The sequence below is a fragment of the Eumetopias jubatus genome, unplaced genomic scaffold (genome assembly GCF_037043125.1).
Source record: "Eumetopias jubatus isolate StellerSeaLion01/CBP00866 unplaced genomic scaffold, mEumJub1_p1.0 scaffold_5, whole genome shotgun sequence".
Classification (NCBI taxonomy): Eukaryota; Metazoa; Chordata; class Mammalia; order Carnivora; family Otariidae; genus Eumetopias; species Eumetopias jubatus.
In genome coordinates, this window is record NW_028274811.1 from 19796837 (window position 1) to 19802311 (window position 5475).

The following is a 5475-nucleotide window of genomic DNA, read 5'->3' on the forward strand; positions in this document are numbered from 1 at the left end:
TTTTGAAATAATGGATCTAGACAATAGTTGTCAATGGCTGCTAACAACTCAAAAGGACAAACAACTAGACATAATATGCTTTCTAATGGAAGTGCACAATACCTTAGAAGCATTTTTACCAAAAATTAGTACTTAAAATGACCAAACTTGTAGATCTAACTATTAGAAATACAGAGGACAGAACAATATATTAAGAATCATTACAAGGATGCAATTAATAAAGTCCACAATGAGAATCTCTACAGGACAACTGATCTACTCCCCCCCCACCAAAGAAGTTGAAGGAGAGAGAAAGAGAGAGAGAGGGAGAATCTATAGTTTCAAATCGACTTAGACATTTTAACAATTGAATTTTTGGACTTCATTTTGATCCTTTAAAAAAATTTTTTTTAGCTTTCTCTGTGGAATCACCATGGCAGCTGGGACCCTGTACACATATCCTGAAAACTGGAGGGCCTTCAAGGCTCTCATTGCTGCTCATAGAGCGGGGCTCAGGTCCACGTGCTCTCTGCACCACCCCACTTCCACTTCGGCCAAACCAACTACACCCCTGAATTTCTGTGTAAAATTCCTGCTGGCAAGTTCGAGTATTTGAGGGTGACCATGTGTTTGCGAGTAAAGCCATTGCCTAATAGGTGAGCAATGAAGAACTACAGGGAAGTACTCCAGAGGGAGCAGCCCAGAAGGTGCAGTGGGTGAGCTTTGCTGATAGTGACATAGTGCCCCCAGCCAGCACCTGGGTGTTACCCACCTTGGGCATCATGCATCACAACAAGCAGGCCACAGAGAATGCAAAGGAGGAAGTGAAGCGAATTCTGGGGCTACTAGATGTTCACTTGAAGACGAGGACTTTCCTGGTGGTCGAATGTGTGACCCTGGCTGACATCACAGTTGTCTGCACTCTGTTGTGGCTCTATTGACAGGTCCTGGAGCCTTCTTGCTGCCAGGCCTTCCCCAATACCAACCACTGTTTCCTCACCTGCATTAACCAGCCTCAGTTCAGGGCTGTCTTGGAGGTGAAACTCTGTAAGATGGCCCAGTTTGTCGCTATAAAGTTTGCAGAAAGCCAGCCTAAAAAGGACACCCCATGGAAAGAGAAAAGTTCTCAGGAAGAGAAGCCAGGCTGGGTGGAAAAGAGGAGAAAAAGCCTGCTGCCCCTTCTCCTGAGGAGAAGATGGATGAATGTGACCAGACACTGGCTGCTGAACCAAAGGCCAAGGACCCCTTTGCTCACCTGCCCAAGAGTACCTTTGTGTTGGAGAATTTAAGCACAAGTACTCCAATGAGGACACTCTCTTTGTGGTGCTTCCGTATTTTTGCAAGCACTTTGATAAGGGTGGCTGCTCTCTGTGGTACGCAGAGTACCACTTCCCTGAAGAGCTCACTCAGAACTTCATGAGTTGCAACCTTATCACTGGAATGTTCCAGCAGTTGGACAAGCTGAGGAAGAATGCCTTTGCCAGTGTCATCCTCTTTGGAACCAATAATAGCAGCTCCATTTCTGGAGTCTGGGTCATCTGAGGCCAGGAGATTGCCTTTCTGCTGAGTCCAAGTTGGCAGGTGGACTTCGAGTCATATACGTGGCGGAAACTGGATCCTGGCAGCAAGGAGACCCAGACACTGGTTCAAGAGTACTTTTCCTGGGAGCGGGCCTTCCAGCATGTGGGCAAAACCTTCAGTGAGGGCAAGATCCTCAAGTGAACATCTCTTGCCATCACCTAGCTGCCTGTACCTGCCCTTCAGGGAAATAGAACACTGAAAAAAAATTTTTTTAAGTAATCTCTATGCCCAACGTAGGGCTCAGACTCATGACCCCGAGATCAAGAGTTGTGTGCTCTACGAACGGAGCCAGCCAGGTGCCCCTAAAAAAAATATTTTTTAAAATGTTACAGTCAGGAAATTTGAACACTAGATATTTGAAAATATTATTGAGTTATTATTACTTCTAGTATCTAATGTGATTGTGATTTTTAAAGATTTTATTTTTATTTATTTGAGAGAGAGAGCACGAGAGGGAGGAGGGTCAGAGGGAGAAGCAGACTCCCCGCTGAGCAGGGAGCCCAACTTGGGACTGGATCTTGGGACTCCAGGATCATGAGCTGAGCTGAAGGCAGTCGCTTAACCAACTGAGCCACCCAACTGCCTCTGTTATTGTGACTTTTAAAAACAAAGTAGTTCTAATCTTTCAGAGATATACTCTGAAATATTTAAGGATATAATGATATGAGTCTGAGATCTGTTACACAGTAATCCAGTAGGTGAAGCAGAGTTTAATAAATCGAAGTTCAGAATTGCTGAAAGTAGATGATAGGTGTGTGGGATTTATTATATTATTCTTTCTGCTTTTGCATAGGTTTGAAATTCCCATAATAAAACGTTAACAAAAGCAACAACAACAAACCCCTAAGGCCTAGATATATTAAGTTCCTTGCCCAACACCATACATGTAATTAGGGAAAGTTCAAATCTGCAACTGGACCCTTGATTTCCAATCAAATTCTCTTTCCCTTATAACAAGCCGTTTAGCAGAGAGGCCAAGCTTCTGGGGTACCGGATCTCTGCCCAAAGCTTGGTAAGCCAGTGGGTGAACCAGGGAATACACTATGGTGCTATCAAACACTCATATAAGCAGCTCATCAGTAAGCAGCCAAGTGGCAAACTGGGATTGACTGGGAGTGCAGAACAGCTGCTGACTTTTGAAGTATTGCCCAGAGTTCTTGGCTTTTCCCCATTTGGTCTTTCAGGGAGCCATTTCAAAAGTAGACCAGCCTTCAAGCGCCCAAACAAACATAGTTGAAAGGCTGCTTAGTCTGTACCTAGATGTTTCTTGATTGCATCACACAAAATTAGATTTTGCTGTGAGCTATATATATATATATATATATATATATATATATATATATAGTCAGACCAATATGGAGTCTAGCAATAATAGCTGAGGTGACAGGGCCTAGGCACCAAGGATTAGAGAATAGTTAGATTGGAATTTTGTTTCCACACTGGTTAAGATGGTTATTTCATGAGACACTAAAACTCAGTCACTGCTGCTGTGGGTCGGCATTGTTAGGACACTCAGGCTGGTGAGTGATCTGTGGGGAAATGAAGAACTAATGAAGATCATACTGAAAATCAGAAAGATGATAAAGGGGTGGGGGCAGCAGTACAAAGCCAGGAAAGGGGCATATAAATCCTCCAGAGGAGGCAAATGTGAAGCCAGTATTTAAATGCAGCTAGATAAGCAGACAACTCCTGCCATTATACAGCATCCTTATTTTTGGGTTTTATTACCATGTATTCAGAGGTGGAGGATCTACTTGGAGGTCATTTAGGGAAACAAAGTCAGCAGGAAATTCTTCTGTTGTCAGTGCTAATACTAATGCTTTTACTTTTCCACAATCAATATTCAGCACAGGTATATTTCTGGTAGTTGTTCCTAGGGGACATCTGTTGCTTTCTCCTGCCCATTCCCATTCTTTTAGCGGCACCTTGTACCCCCTCCTCATGTGTACCATCAGGGGAATTGTTAATCAAATGGACATCTGACCCAAGTTTTGCTAACCTGATTTTTTTAAGGAGAACCTTGTTATTGAGGCTGAGATTTATCCCAACAGTGGCATCCTCAAGAGGGTGGCTTTGGGGTCATGTTCCCTGGAGCCCCAGTGACCAGCAACGTGTCTTCAAGTCTATGATTTGTCCTTTTCATCTGACAAATTCCCTTTTTGCTTAAGTCAGAACTGGTTTATATTGCCTACAACCCAGCCTAAATGACACACTGTCCACATATGATAGGCAGCTACTAAAAGAGAACATATCAAAGATAGTGAGTATTCATTTAGTATGGGGCAGGGCAGTACTTTGAGCCACATTTAACTCACATTATTATTATGCACTAAAATTAAATCTATGCTGCTTGACTTGTTCTTGGAGAAAAATCAACTGGGTACTGAAATGTTGGCATATTTTTGTTTTTCCTTTTCTCCTGAAAAAAAAAATCATTAAAAAGTCATGGCATTTTTATAAGCCCACAATGTTATATGCTGATATTACATTCATATTTTTATTTGTATAAAAACAAATTTGACTTCTGAAGAATATTCACATAGGAGATAGCAGTATGAATCTGATCTAGAACACCCTTTCTTTAAGTCAAAGAAAATTCATGATGGTCAGAATTCACAAACTGCCTCAAGTTTTTTCTTCTATATTTTCAAAGGACTTGGTTATAGTTTGCAAAATTTATCCTAGAAAAAAATTATTTATAGTCCGGTAAACAAAGTGTAGGTGTAAGAGATGAATATTCCTTTCGATTTAATACCCACTAGACTATGGGGTGAATCAACCATTTTTTGTAAACTCCAAGAAAGTGGAATGGGCTTTTTACCTGTTGCTTTTCTTTTCCTTCCTTCCTTTTTTTTTTTTTTTAAAGATTTTATTTATCCCTTTGAGAGAGAGTGTGAGAGAGAGAGGGAAAGAGAGAGAGAGCACAAGTGGGGTAGGGGTAGAGGGAGAAGCAGACTCCAAGCCGAGCAGGGACTCAATTGATGTGGGACTGAATTCCAGGACCCTGGGATCATGACCTGAGCCAGACACCCATCCAGCAATGTCTTTCCCTGACACCACTCGAGCTTCTTAGCACTCCACTACCACCCAAAATTTCTCCTCTTGTTGTACCTTTTGAAAATTTCTTTTCCCTGGGAACCGTGGTGGCATGTGTCCCTTTTTCCCTTACTTCTCTTCATCTGACCAAACAACAGCACAGTGTAGAATCTTGGTCCCTCTTCAGTTTGTTCAGACACCAGATCCAGGCCGCAAGTGTACTGCTTCTACTCCACATCCTTACAGGGAACCAGTTACTTTTCCAGAGGGAAAAATGCTGTGCACAACCACAGACCTCACACAGGTGTCTTGCTTTTTTTAGGTTAAAACCTGAAGGATGTGGTTACTTAACAACTATCATTCCTTATCTGACATTCCTTTTCTTTTCAGAGAACAGATATCACAGAAGAGAGTTGACAGATAAACCTGAGGTTACTTAAAGGACTTTCTCAGTTTATGTTGGCTGAGTCTTTAGAATCAGATACCAAGAGGGTATCAAGACAGTGAGGAGTCAATAACTTCCAAAGGAGTTTAAGCAAGAAAAAGTAATAGCCAGGGTGTTCCCTAAATAAACAGGAGGAGAGAGGAGACTCTCTTTGGGCTAATTTGTTACAAATTCACTAAAGTGAGAAATTTTGGTGCGGAAAACAAATATAAAGTGTTTTCTCTTCATCACCTCATTATGCCTGTTACTACATAAAATAGCGCATCTCATTGTTAATTTGTTGATGTTAAATTAGCACGTGTATGTCTTTTGTTTGTAACTTCCATAGAAATGATTATCATTTGGAATTTTAGGTAACTGTTATTTGAACTGTATGATTAAATTCAGGAATATTTTGCCTTAAAACTCTGGTCTTACTAGTTGTCCTACTCTTT

At 41.5% G+C, this 5475-nt stretch overlaps 1 pseudogene; it reads left to right on the forward strand.

Moving 5' to 3' along the window:
• The first annotated feature begins 400 nt into the window (after positions 1 to 400).
• On the forward strand, positions 401 to 1701 carry LOC114209621 (elongation factor 1-gamma pseudogene; annotated as a pseudogene).
• The last annotated feature ends 3774 nt before the right edge of the window (positions 1702 to 5475 follow it).